The sequence below is a fragment of the Schistocerca gregaria genome, chromosome 7, assembly GCF_023897955.1.
Source record: "Schistocerca gregaria isolate iqSchGreg1 chromosome 7, iqSchGreg1.2, whole genome shotgun sequence".
In the NCBI taxonomy this organism is placed as follows: Eukaryota; Metazoa; Arthropoda; class Insecta; order Orthoptera; family Acrididae; genus Schistocerca; species Schistocerca gregaria.
This window is the reverse complement of record NC_064926.1, coordinates 209,445,545-209,459,606: the sequence shown is the minus strand read 5'-3', so window position 1 is coordinate 209,459,606 and position 14,062 is coordinate 209,445,545. Positions and strand designations below refer to the sequence as shown.

Below are 14,062 nucleotides of genomic sequence, written 5' to 3'. Positions count from 1 at the left end.
ATATATTAGGAATAGAGAATGCGCCCGTTACTTTCTTATTATTGAGGTATCGGTAGTCACAACAGAACCTGTATTTCTTAGTTCCATCCGCAGATTTTTTAGGTACAACGACAGTGGATGACCCCAGCAACTATTACTTTGCTCTACAATACCGTCCGCAAGCTTCTGATCAATGAAATCCTCCATAATCGGCTGCAAATACCGCGGTATTCCGTATGGTTTACGGTAAACAGGTGCTTCGTTCCCCGTTGGAATCCTATGTTGAACTAATGGAGTTGCTGGTAACGGCCAGTGTGGAAAAAACAAATCCTTATAACTCCCACAATAATACATCCATCTGCTCCCTTTATCCTCCTTTCAAACGTTTAATTTTGTCACGCAATGCAGTTCTATCGTCAGTTAGTGGTTGATCGCTTCACCTACCTCTCGAACACAAGTCTCCATCATCTGGCACATCCAAATTTGCTACTAAAACTCCTTTCCTCAAATTCGCGTCTACAGCGCTAAAATTATCCACGTTCACGGGAATACTCGCCCCTTGTTCCCCTCCTATACGCGTACAACACTACGTTTCAGAAAACAACCAAATGAACCCAAATCTTCATTATCCTCCAATGGTTCAGTAACACACACTGTACTCACAGGTAGATTCGACTCCACACTTACCCAAAGCGACTTCCCGCTGCCACTAGACACACACTCATCCGAAATAAGCCTTAATGCTAATGTACGCGGTTCAGTTGGTTTCTTCATTACGTTGAACGCCCCTAGTGACAACTCTGCATTGACATCAGTTTGCCCAAGCGGAAACAACATTCCACCAGTTTCCACAGTCCGTTGTCCAAGGTCAATTTGGGCATGATGTTGATCCAAGAAATCTTCTCCTAGGATCATGTCGTAGCCCTCGCTCACTCGTGGTACTACCTCCGTGCATGCATTAAATCGGACTTTCCCTATGCGAAAGTAACTGTCACCGACCCCAAAGGCGTGACCTCCTGATCCCCCAGCCCACGCAACCTATAACGTGGTGGGTCTAACTTCCTTCGTCCCATTATATTATTAGTAGCCACAGGCACTTACACCCCTGAGTCTAACAAAATCTTAAATTTTATAGTTCCTACGGATCCTACCACTGAACATTCCACCTCTGCATACGTATTCATAGGACTGAAATTAAATGGGAGCTCCTTTAGGTGAGTCTTTGGCCCCCACTGTCGTTTAACGCTTGTCCACCTCTCCTATATCCATTTCTCCATCCTCCACGCTGCTGATTTCCACCCCTTCCTTTATTCCTCGGTTACTGGGTGCATCGCCTCTGGACATGTCCCGTATGACCACACTTATAACATTTTATACCCGCTGCAAATACTGTTTGCCTCTCGTGTACTCCTGTTGCCACGTCTATTTCCTCACATTGAATTGTCAGCTCATGGAGGTATGTGATGTCTTTAGGTTAGTTAGGTTTAAGTAGTTCTAAGTTCTAGAGGACTGAAGACCTCATAAGTCTAGTCCCATAGTGCTCAGAGCCATTTGAACGATTTTTTTTTAATTGCCAGCTAAATGGGCGAATACAAATCTTTCGGATTTCCTTCACGCACTTTCCGTGACATATGCGCCGGTAACCCACTCAAAAATACATCAAGTGCCCTTTGCTTCGCCTCGTGCAACAGACACTATTCGCTTCGTTGCTCTGACCCAACTCGTAAGTATACTCATTAATTTCCCTTATCTTGTCCGCAGATTTCTCTACCGTCTCCCCCTGTCTCTTTGTCATTGTACTTAACCTCTCCCTAAAGTACCGAGTGCTATTCTGTTTCTTGTACCTTTATAAAAGCCCTTCCTTTAACTGCTTAAACTGCCATGCCTTCCTTAATGCTTCAGAACACCTTACATATGTTTTCGAACCACCCGTTCGTCTAATCTTGGATCCATGTAACAACTACTCATCAGACCAACCAGCTGAAATTTCCAAGTCCTCCACAAACGAGCGCACATCCTCAGATGCCTTCCCAGAAAACAGAATAATCAGACTCGCAGCGGCTCGATGAATCACCTGCACCCTAGGCAACAACGACTGATCAGATGCGGTTTCCCACTTCCTTCTAGACGTTAATTCATGTCTCAACTACGCATTGTCTGCTGTCAATTGTGCTACCTTCTCCATTAAAATCCGTACCACTTCTGGTTCCGACACACCTTGTGTCCTTGACTTTGCCATTGTGTTGCTTTCGTTCTCAGTTAGTTGTTTTGTTTCAGGACTAAATACAAGAATAATCTGACTTCCTACAACTCCGTATCGCCGTACTCCGTATCGCCCTACCCCGGCATCGCCCTACCCCGGCATCGCCCTACCCCGGCATCGCCCTACCCCGGCATCGCCCTACCCCGGCATCGCCCTACCCCGGCATCGCCCTACCCCGGCATCGCCCTACCCCGGCATCGCCCTACCCCGGCATCGCCCTACCCCGGCATCGCCCTACCCCGGCATCGCCCTACCCCGGCATCGCCCTACCCAAATTACCACAAACGTAATTAAATGCCACAAAACAATGTTACTCCCTGAATGTACGAACACGTATTCTGACAACAAAATAATATGCCCAAACAAAACATTTAAAAATGTGGCTTCTGGCAAGCCGTACTCAAGAAACAAAAAGAAAGAAAACGTCCAATACTCAAAAGAACCATTTTGACAGCACTCACCACATCTCTTGACTGTACTGTAGGCAGTGGGCTCGAACGTCGTACTGGACGACGTCCGCTATTCTGTTGTGACTGATACCAAATGTAGTGGGTGAGTGCCAGGAGGTGCCATATTGAACCTCGGCGAGAACTTTCCTAATGATTTATTCGTTTCCACTACAGAGCTTCATTCATCTCGGTCCACGTCATAGGCCCCGCATTGCTGAGGAAGTACCCAGGGGCCTCTGCAATGCAACGCTGTGTCGTGCTAGCCTTGTTCGCCAGCTGTACAGTTCCCATTACGTCAGGATGGCTGCGCCAGCAACCGACTCAGCGGCCACCATCCTCGTTGATTCTGTGCTGCTCCGCCAGGAGCCATAGGCCGGCCCCACTGCTGCTTCTTCCTCGGCGGCGTAGCTGGGAACGCGGCGGCAACGATCGCCCGTGATTGTGCAGCCCTTCACCACGAAAGTCTTCAGTGTGTGTCGGGCACCGAGACGACTGCCTCCGGTAACAAACCAAAGAGTGGTCCGGCCTAGCTGGCTGCGGACGCCGCATCGGCCTCAAGGGGTCGAACCAACGACCCGCCGTGGGATGGGACGCTGGCGCCCCATCTGCGGCCGTATGTCACCGGTAGTGTGACACGCCCCGCTGTCCAAGAGAGCTGCCAGACTAGAATGAATCTCGCTAGAAAACTATATCTACTTATACTCGGCTGCGCGCCTCTGTTTCACTAACGCATCGCTCCGAGTCACATACACCCCACACCCCGGTTGCGCCAGTGGGGCCCTTCTGCCAATAGCTTGTGACAAGAAACTGCTGCATTTGATTTTTTCAGCGGTTTGATGGCCCCTGGGACCTCCATTCCATTTCACAACCGCTGGTCAGCGTAACTTACTGCAATCCAGTCCACACCAGGCTGCAACTTGTGTGCTCCGAAATATTGCAACAAATTTAACTTCCCTATCTTAAACTGTGGTGCCGCTACAATGCTACCATGCTCCCACAGGGATGGCATAGAAATTTAAGGCCTTGGGATGGAGAAGCAATTGGAAGTCCTGCAGACTATGCATGGAGGGAAGGAGGCACATTTCATATTTATAGATTTCCAAAAAGCGTATGATACGGTGACCCACTTCAGACTGCTAACTAACGTACAAGCAAAAGGGTTAGGTTGCCAGATATTTGAGTGGCTCAAGACTTCTGAAGTAATAGCAACCAAGACTTTTTCCTAGACTGAGTGTTCAGCAGAGATAAGGATATCGTCAGCAGTGCCCCAGGGAAATGTAATAGGGCCACTTTTATTCTCTGTATACATAAATTATCTGGCGGGCAGGGTACGCAGATATCTGCGGTTTTTTGCGGATGATGCTGTTGTATGCAAGAAGGTACCGAAGTTGAGTGACTGAAGGAAGATACAGTACGACTTAGAATCATTTTTAGTTAGTGTGATGTATTCCAGCTAGCTCTAAATGTAGTAAAATGGAAATTGAGGCGGATGAATAGGAAAACAGACCTGTTATGTTCGAATACTGTATTAGTAGCGAACTGCCTGCCAGTCACGTCTGTTAACTATCTGGGTGTAACGTTGCAGATCTATATAAAATGGTGTAACGTTTATAGTGTAACATTTATGCCTGAAGGCTTGTGTGATGTTTATGTGTAACAAAGGACAGTTGTATCAAGTGGTGTGCCGACTGCATATCTGAGTACGTGTTTCTGTATATTTACCTCACCCTGTCTTAAACATTTTGTCTACTAGCAATAAAGCAATACCAGAAAATCCAAACTGATTAAAACCTGTGTATGATAATGATAATTAGAGGTAAGTACATTCAGATCTACTCGACGTTACTATGATCATGTAAACCTGAATAAGTGAAAAAGTGGTCCCTGTGCGAAAATCCATAAACTGTGTTGAATAAATTTCTTACCTCGTATTCTTGTTCCCTTGGATAACGCGTTGTTCTGCTCTGAGAAATACAAAACTAAGTAGTGCTGCAAAAGCCAGAATGCCAGATATTTGACTGAGACACCTTTAGAATTTGTTTAAATAAAAAAGACTTGAGAGGCGGAAAATGACTGAGGAGAATGAATGTAATATCTCAATTGAAAATATTACCCCAATTGTGAAACTTATTTGCACTTGAAACTTCCTGGCAGATTAAAGCCTTGTGCCTTACCGAGACTCGAACTCGGGACCTTTGCCTTTCTCCAGAAAGTGCTCCACCATCTGAGCTACCCAAGCACGACTCACGCCGCGCTCTCAGAGCTCTACTTTTGCCAGTACCTCGTCTCCTACTTTCCGAACTTCACAGACGCTCTCCTGCGAACATTGCAGAACTAGCACTTCTGGAAGAAAGGATATTGCGGAGACATGGCTTAGCCACAGCCTGGGGGATGTTTCCAGAATGATATTTTCACTCTGCAGCGGAGTGTGCACTGATATGAAACTTCCTGGCAGAAGAGCACTTGCCTGCGAAAGGCAAAGGTTCCGAGTTCGAGTCTCGGTCCGGCACACATTTTTAATCTGCCTGGACGTTTCATATCAGCGCACACTCCGCTGCAGAGTGAAAATCTCATTCCCAGATCACTTGCAATTGCTAAGCCATATCATAAAAATAACCTTTACGCAAACAAATGACCTTTACAAAAAAAATACAATAAAAAACTTGGGGTTACATACAAAGCTGGTCTCATACAAATTTGTTTTATTGCAAAAGCAGGTAAAGTCATGAATATTGATTACCTTATTGTAAATCGGTGATACAATACGTAGAAAGATTCTTCATCAACATTTCGTAATACTACACTACTGGCCATTAAATTGCTACACCACGAAGATGACGTGCTACAGACGCGAAATTTAACCGACAGGAAGAAGATGCTGTGATATGCAAATGATTATCTTTTCAGAGCATTCACACGAGATTGGCACCGGTGGCGACACCTACAATGTATTGACATGAGGAAAGTTTCCAACCGATTTCTTATACACAAACAGCAGCTGACCGGCGTTGCCTGGTGAAACGTTGTTGTGATGCCTCGCGTAACGAGGAGAAATGTGTACCATCACGTTTACGACTTTGATAAAGGTAGGATTGCAGCCTATCACGATTGCGGTTTATCGTATCGCGACATTGCTTCCCGCATTGGTCGAGATCCAATGACTGTTAGCAGAATATGGAATCGGTGGTTCAGGAGGGTAATACGGAACGCCGTGCTGGATCCCAACGGCCTCGTATCACTAGCAGTCGAGCTGACAGGTATCTTATCCGCATGGCTATAACGGATCGTACACCCACGTCTCGATCTCTGAGTCAACAGATGGGGAGGTTTGCAAGACAACAACCATCTGCACGAACAGTTTGCAGCAGCATGTACAGCATCATGATGGTCGCATCGGTGTTTGGCGACATCGCGGTGAACGCACGTTGGAAGCGTGTATTCGTCATCGCCATACTGGTGTATCACCCGGCGTGATGGTATGGAGTGCCATTGGTTACATGTCTGTCACCTCTTGTTCGCACTGACGGCACTTCGAACAGTGGACGTAACATTTCAGATGTGTTACGACCCGTGGCTCTACCCTTCATTCGATCCCTGAGAAACCCTACATTTCAGCAGGATAACGCGCGACCCGATGTTGCAGGGCCTTTCTGGAGACAGAAAATGTCGACTGCTGCCCTGGCCAGCATATTCTCCAGATGTTTCACCAACTGAAAACGTGTTGTCAATGGCGGCTCGTCACAATACACCAGTCACTACTCTTGATGAACTGTGGTCTCGTGTTGAAGCTGCATGGAGAGCTGTACCTGTACACGTCATCGAAGCTCTGACTCAATGCCCAGGCGTATCAAGGTCGTTATTACGGCCAGAGGTGGTTGTTCCGGGTACTGATTTCTCAGGACCTAAGCACCCAAATTGCGTGAAAATGAAATCACATGTCAGTTCTAGTATAATAAATTTGTCTGATGAATACTCGTTTATCATCTGGATTTCTTCTTGGTGTAGCAATTTTAATGGGGAGTAGCGTATTTGTAGAATTTTCTTAATTAATTTTACTTAAAATCTTGTTTCTTTCATAAATCATTGATACACAGCACTAAAATTGTTGCTTTGAATTTTTTATACTAAGCGACTGCCCAATCTGGACCATCGCAACAGACACTGTCAGCCTCTGGCGCGCTACTCCTGCTGCTCCTGAATAACAGATGCCCGCTATCGCTCAACCTAACATAAGCCCTTTGTACACATACTCTGCCTCAGCGATAGCTGCCTCACAGCGTTCTTTCACATGTACAGCTCTGTAATCGATACATCGCTTATGCTCTTGGATAATACGTGATAATCTACAATTTTCATTATACCTACCTATTTCAATGGAACGAGCATGTGAGGACTGTTGCACTGAGGCGAATGGCTGTCTTCCGTTTTCTGGGAGAATTCTCGGAAAGTGTGATTTATCTGTAAAGGTGACTGCGTCTAGGACGGTAGTGCAACCTAATCTTCAGTACTGCTCGAGTGTTTGGGATTCGCACCAGGTCAGATTAACGAAAGACATCGAAGCAAGTCAGAAGTGTCTGCTAGATTTATTACCAGTAGGTTCGAGCAACACTTAAATATTACGTAGATGCCTCGGGAACTCAAATGGGGAGCCTCGGAGGGAAGGCGACGTACTTTTCGTGGAACACCATTGTGAAAATTTAGTTAACCGACATTTGAGGCAGATTGCAGAACGTTTTTACTACCTCCAACGTACATTTCGCGTAAGGACCATGCAGATAAAATGCGAGAAACTGGTATTGGTGCGGAGGCTTTTAGACAGCCGTTTTTCCCTATTTTCGAATGTAACAGGAAATAAAATGAGGAGTTGTTGTAAAAACGGTTCAAATGGCTCTGAGCACTTTGGGACTTAACATCTGTGGTCATCAGTCCCCTAGAACTTAGAACTACTTAAACCTAACTAACCTAAGGACATCACACACATCCATGCCCGAGGCAGGATTCGAACCTGCGACCGTAGCAGTCGCGCGGTTCCGGACTGAGCGCCTAGAACCGCGAGACCACCGCGGCCGGCAGTTGTGGTAGAAGGTACCGTCCACCGTGTACCGTTACGTGGTATGCGGGGTACCTATCTATATATAGATTTATGGAGTGAAGTCTTTTAATAGCTCTGCAGTTTTTAGTACGTTGGGCACTGCGATGTTTGCTGCACGGCAGGGCCGGCGCAAGACCAAGTGCTGACCCAAGCGAGCTGCTAACTTGCCCCCCCCCCCCACCCCCCAGTGTTTTCTTGGAATTTTATTTTAACAAATCTGTAGATGATGTCAGCATTCAATCGCAGTCAATCGCTACGTAGGTTTCGGCCGCTGAGAGGCCGGTCTCAAAGCTTTTAATATGTCCCCTCAAAGCTTTTAATACTATGTGCTTACATCTAGTGTGCGAGTAGTATTGTCAAATAAAAGTGCCGGCCACAGTTTAATTGTTGTTCATGCAGGCGGAGACAGTTGTTTCATGGCTCAAAAACCAAAACGTCCGACTATCCCTCAGAAACGGATAGCAAAAATTTCCAAAAATACCTTGAAACCCAACTTACGTCAGGCTTATTAGCAATGTCTTTATCCCTTGCAATTACTCACACCATATTTACCAATTCGGAATACTAGCCATTGTAGGTGTTGGACATGTTTGACTGTAGTAATGTTCAACCATTTTTTTCCATAATGCGGCAAGGACATAACACTGGGAAACTGCCATTGAAGCGCTTAGCAAAATTGCTTCAGGCTTAACGTGTAACTGCAATATCGAACATTGCATTGCATTGCATTGTAATTTCCAAATTAGATTTCGTCTTCTGCAAAATTATTTGTGAGTAAATGCACGGTGCGTAACAGGCGGGCAGCGCTCAGATGCACCTTGTCACGGTCCGCGCGGCCCCCACCGTCGCAGGTCCGAGTCCTCCCTCGGGCCTGAGTGTGTGTGTGTGTGTGTGTGTGTGTGTGTTGTCCTTAGCGTAAGTTAGTTTAAGTTAGATTAAGTAGTGTAGGGACCGATGACCTCAGAAGTTTGTTCTCATAAGACCTTACCACAAATTTCCAGTTTTACTACGATTTTTTTATGTTACGCTAATTTGTCTTTTATAAATAATTAAACTTGTCATACATACCAGCAGTAATGTTTTAATTGTCCGTTGCACTGCAGCTGTAAACAGTTTCTAGCGTGTTTTGTATAAGCAGCCTGCAGTGGCTGCTCGTATACATTGATGTGTAATCTGAGCCGTTGCACATAGCTGAAGCCTTTCCCTCATTATGGGATTCATGGAACACGATGAAATGGATCAATGAACATGATTCTTATTATAGAGGTTACATTGCAAAATATAAATCCAGGAATTACATCATCACGTGGAACTTAGCCTAACAAGACTTTATTAAGAGCAAACCGAATGAAATATTTTATTGGTATGCAGAAAGTAGGGAAGAAAGTGATATGGTCCTTGTTAGTGCAGTGATGGTGGGAGTGTACATTAATAGCCGTTTCCTCCATAAAGTCTGTAGTTCCACATCATTTTCACAGTATATCCGATATATATTATAAATGCGAAAGTTTGTGTGTAAATGTGTTTGTTACTCTTTTCCGCAAAAACGACTGGATGGATTTGAAAGAAATTTGGAAAGGAACTAGCTTATACCGTGAATTAACATACAGCATATTTTGATTTAAGAATATAAAACGAAATGTGGAACAATAATTACTTTCAAAAAATCTATTTACCTTCGACTCTTGAACTGTATGGTATTTGTGAAAATACTTTTAATGCATAATGTGTCCTACATATCACAATTCAACATAATTAGCACAATGCTTACACAAATCTCAGTGTTTAATCCATCCTTCTTTTCACGTTCGTTGCAGCTGAGCATTAGGAGTATCTTATAGGTTCTGAGACGGTCGAAAGCTCAAAACTACGGCGTCGCTTAAATACTTTACGACAGAGAAACGTCTGAAAGGCCCCCTTTGAAAAATTATACAAGACTGTGCTTAAACTGACACACAATATTTTTTAGCGCAATGCAATCTGACTTTCCGTAATCCCTACAAGAGAATGGCCCTGACTAACACTAACCTATACGTTTCACAAATCACTTACCTCACAAAAATCTTCGTTACTCGAACTACTGCAATACAGCGAGTGCCACTACTGCCAGCTAACTAAAAGATTCAAACTACGGAAGGCACCAACTACTGATAGGCATAGTTAGCAAATGAAAGATTTTGATTGAGAACAAACAATGTATTTACCTCAATAGTGCTCATAAGTCATAATGTATATAGCAGTTCATGACATCCAGTCTTACAAATTTCAAAACTCCGCCATCTCTCTCCCCACACCCACCACTGCGGGCGGATCACCTCCAACTGCGCAACGCTACGCGCTGTTCACATCCATATGCCCAACGCTACAATGGCGAGTATTACAACAATGCCAACCAGCCACAGACTGCACACAGCACAGCCAGTGATCTTCATACAGAGCGCTACGTGGCGTTACCAACAAAAAAAAAAAACCGTGCCGTAGGGGACCGCACCGCCACTTCCCAGCAAATTAGGGACACTGTTGCTCCAGGGGTATCGGCGAGGACCATTCGCAACCGTCTCCATGAAGCTGGGCTACGGTCCCGCACACCGTTAGGCCGTCTTCCGCTCACGCCCCAACATCGTGCAGCCCGCCTCCAGTGGTGTCGCGACAGGCGTGAATGGAGGGACGAATGGGGACGTGTCGTCTTCAGCGATGAGAGTCGCTTCTGCCTTGGTGCCAATGATGGTTGCATGCGTGTTTGGCGCCGTGCAGGTGAGCGCTACAATCAGTACTGCATACGACCGAGGCACACAGGGCCAACACCCGGCATCATGGTGTGGGGAGCAATCTCCTACACTGGCCGTACACCTCTGGTGATCGTCGAGGGGACACTGAATAGTGCACGGTACATCCAAACCGTCATCGAACCCATCGTTCTACCATTCCTAGACCGGCAAGGGAACTTGCTGTTCCAACAGGACAATGCACGTCCGCATGTATCCCGTGCCACCCAACGTGCTCTAGAAGGTGTAAGTCAACTACCCTGGCCAGCAAGATCTCCGGATCTGTCCCCCATTGAGCATGTTTGGGACTGGATGAAGCGTCGTCTCACGCGGTCTGCACGTCCAGCACGAACGCTGGTCCAACTGAGGCGCCAGGAGGAAATGGCATGGCAAGCTATTCCACAGGACTACATCCAGCATCTCTACGATCGTCTCCATGGGAGAATAGCACCCTGCATTGCTGCGAAAGGTGGCGACATTGTGCATGCTCTGTTGCCTGTGTCTATGTGCCTGTGGTTCTGTCAGTGTGATCATGTGATGTATCTGACCCCAGGAATGTGTCAATAAAGTTTCCCCTTCCTGGGACAATGAATTCACGGTGTTCTAATTTCAATTTCAGGAGTGTATTTACGACGGCAGTTTCCGCTACAGTGACAGTCTCGTATAAAAATTTCACAGGTCGAAAATTTGCGTTACAAATATGTAGAAACAAAATCCTGTAAATATAACAGTGTCCAAAAATTTTTGGCGGCCTTGTGATACATTCACGCGTATACACACATTTCATAACTCTTAAAGTACGATTCTTGGTTTCCAACATCCTTTTTCACAAACCAGAGTCCCTAACCACTACTCATTATTCCTCGCTTTATTACACATATACATATTCGTAGACACTTCTTCAATATTTCATCATAATAAACACATAGCATAATCAAATTCCTCATATAGCATCAGCTTATTGATCATAAACATACCGCAACAGCGTAATACTGATCGTCATCAGAACATCATAAAACCTCAGCCAAATCTCAAAATCGTCGTAGCTTCCTCCAATAATTTCAAAACCTAAAAAATTCTCTGCTCATTTCAATAGTGTCATCTACCTCAAACGTACTTTAAAAATCATGATTTCATACCAAATACATCATTCAGAGCTCTCATAGTATCACAATGGTTCCGAAAAATACTAACATTTCACAAAGTACAGACAAAATACAATATCATAAGTGTGAAGTTATCCAACTGTGTCAATGCGTAAACATGTGTCACTGACATAGTAAAAAAAAAGTTTGACTCTCTCTGTTAAATAATCAGATAGCTGTGTAATTTATGTGTCAGAGAAATATGGTACCGATGTGTAAAGTTGTGTAAGCAAATACTATATTAGCTACGGCTCCTTGTGCTTGCTACACACATGGTACACAAAGTAAGCGTGTACCCTCCGTTGGAGGTGTGCCACCAGCAGTGGTGGATGTGGGGAGAGAGATGGCGGAGTTTTGAAATTTAGGCATAGTTAGCAAATGAGAGATTTTGATAGAGAACAAACAATGTATTTACGTCAATAGTGTTCAAAAGTCATAATGTATATAGCAGTTCATGACATCCAGTCTTACAAATTCCAAAACTCCGCTATCTCTCTCCCCCCACATCAACCACTGCTGGCGGCTCACCTGCGACTGCGCAACGCTACGCGCTGTTCACATCCATCTGCCCATCGCTACAATAGCGAGTATTACAACAATGCCAACCAGCCACAGATTGCACACAGCACAGCTAGTGATCTTCATACAGAACGCTACGTGGCGTTACCAATAAAAAAACCTAAACAGCCTACTTACACGTCGTGCTTTTACATATAACACGGCTTAGGTCTTAGTGAAGCTGGATTAGATTATGACATGCGAAGTGTAATCGCTGGCAAGAACCACACATGTGAGGGCAGATGACGTTGTTGCACATACAAATGTTATCAAATTTGCCCTGCAGCAAACCATAAATATCTTATTTTCTTTATTCATCGAGTTAGTATGTTTGATAGTGCTTCACGGTGAAACACCTGGACGGATTTGGATGAACTTTGGAATAGAGATAGATTTCACCCTGAATTAAGATATAGGCTACATTTTGTCCCGAAAAAATCGCTGTTCCCGTGGGATGGTCAACGTGATTACTGTTCCTGTGGGAAGGATAACATGACTGAAAAGTCATCCGTGAAGGTTAACTATCAAATAAGCCCGCCCGGTTGGCCGTGCAGTCTAACGCACGGCTTTCCAGGCGGGAAGGAGCGCCGGTCCCCGGCACGAATCGTCCCGGCAGATTTGTGTCGAGGTCCGGTGAGCCGGCCAGTCTGTGGATCGTTTTCAGGCGGTTTTCCATCTGCCTCGGCAAACGCGCGCTGGTTCCCCTTATTCTGCCTCGGCGACTGCTGCGCAAACAAGTTCTCCACGTACGCGTACACACACTACCGTTACTCTACCACGCAAACATAGGGGTTACACTTGTCTGGAGTGAGACGTTCCCTGGGGGGGGGGGGGGGGGGGGTCCACCGGGGGCCGAACCGCACAATAACCCTGGGTTCAGTGTGGGGCGGCGGAGGGGTGGATGCGGTAGTCTTCGTGGGGTTGTGGACCACTGCGGCTGCGACGGTGACGGAGCCTCTCCGTCGTTTCTAGGCCCCCGGTTAACATAACATAACTATCAAATAACTTCATTAAGTTTAACGTAGAGATTAGGTTTTAGCAGCTTTACCAAATGAAATAAGTATGTATATAAATCTAGGACAGCAGAAGAATTACTGCAGGATAAAACCATTAGTAAAGTCCGTAACAATGTAATGTACACGTACGAATATACACTCCTGGAAATGGAAAAAAGAACACATTGACACCGGTGTGTCAGACCCACCATACTTGCTCTGGACACTGCGAGAGGGCTGTACAAGCAATGATCACACGCACGGCACAGCGGACACACCAGGAACCGCGGTGTTGGCCGTCGAATGGCGCTAGCTGCGCAGCATTTGTGCACCGCCGCCGTCAGTGTCAGCCAGTTTGCCGTGGCATACGGAGCTCCATCGCAGTCTTTAACACTGGTAGCATGCCGCGACAGCGTGGACGTGAACCGTATGTGCAGTTGACGGACTTTGAGCGAGGGCGTATAGTGGGCATGCGGGAGGCCGGGTGGACGTACCACCGAATTGTTCAACACGTGGGGCGTGACGTCTCCACAGTACATCGATGTTGTCGCCAGTGGTCGGCGAAAGGTGCACGTGCCCGTCGACCTGAGACCGGACCGCAGCGTCGCACGGATGCACGCCAAGACCGTAGGATCCTACGCAGTGCCGTAGGGGACCGCACCGCCACTTCCCAGCAAATTAGGGACACTGTTGCTCCTGGGGTATCGGCGAGGACCATTTGCAACCGTCTCCATGAAGCTGGGCTACGGTCCCGCACACCGTTAGGCCGTCTTCCGCTCACGCCCCAACATCGTGCAGCCCGCCTCCAGTGGTGTC

The 14,062-nt window shown here is 46.1% G+C and overlaps 1 protein-coding gene across 1 annotated transcript in view; it reads left to right on the top strand.

Annotated features, from left to right (window-relative positions):
* The window catches only part of LOC126282354 (uncharacterized), a 696,553-nt gene that overhangs the window by 248,898 nt on the left and 433,593 nt on the right, over positions 1 to 14,062 (top strand). The window lies entirely within an intron of this gene.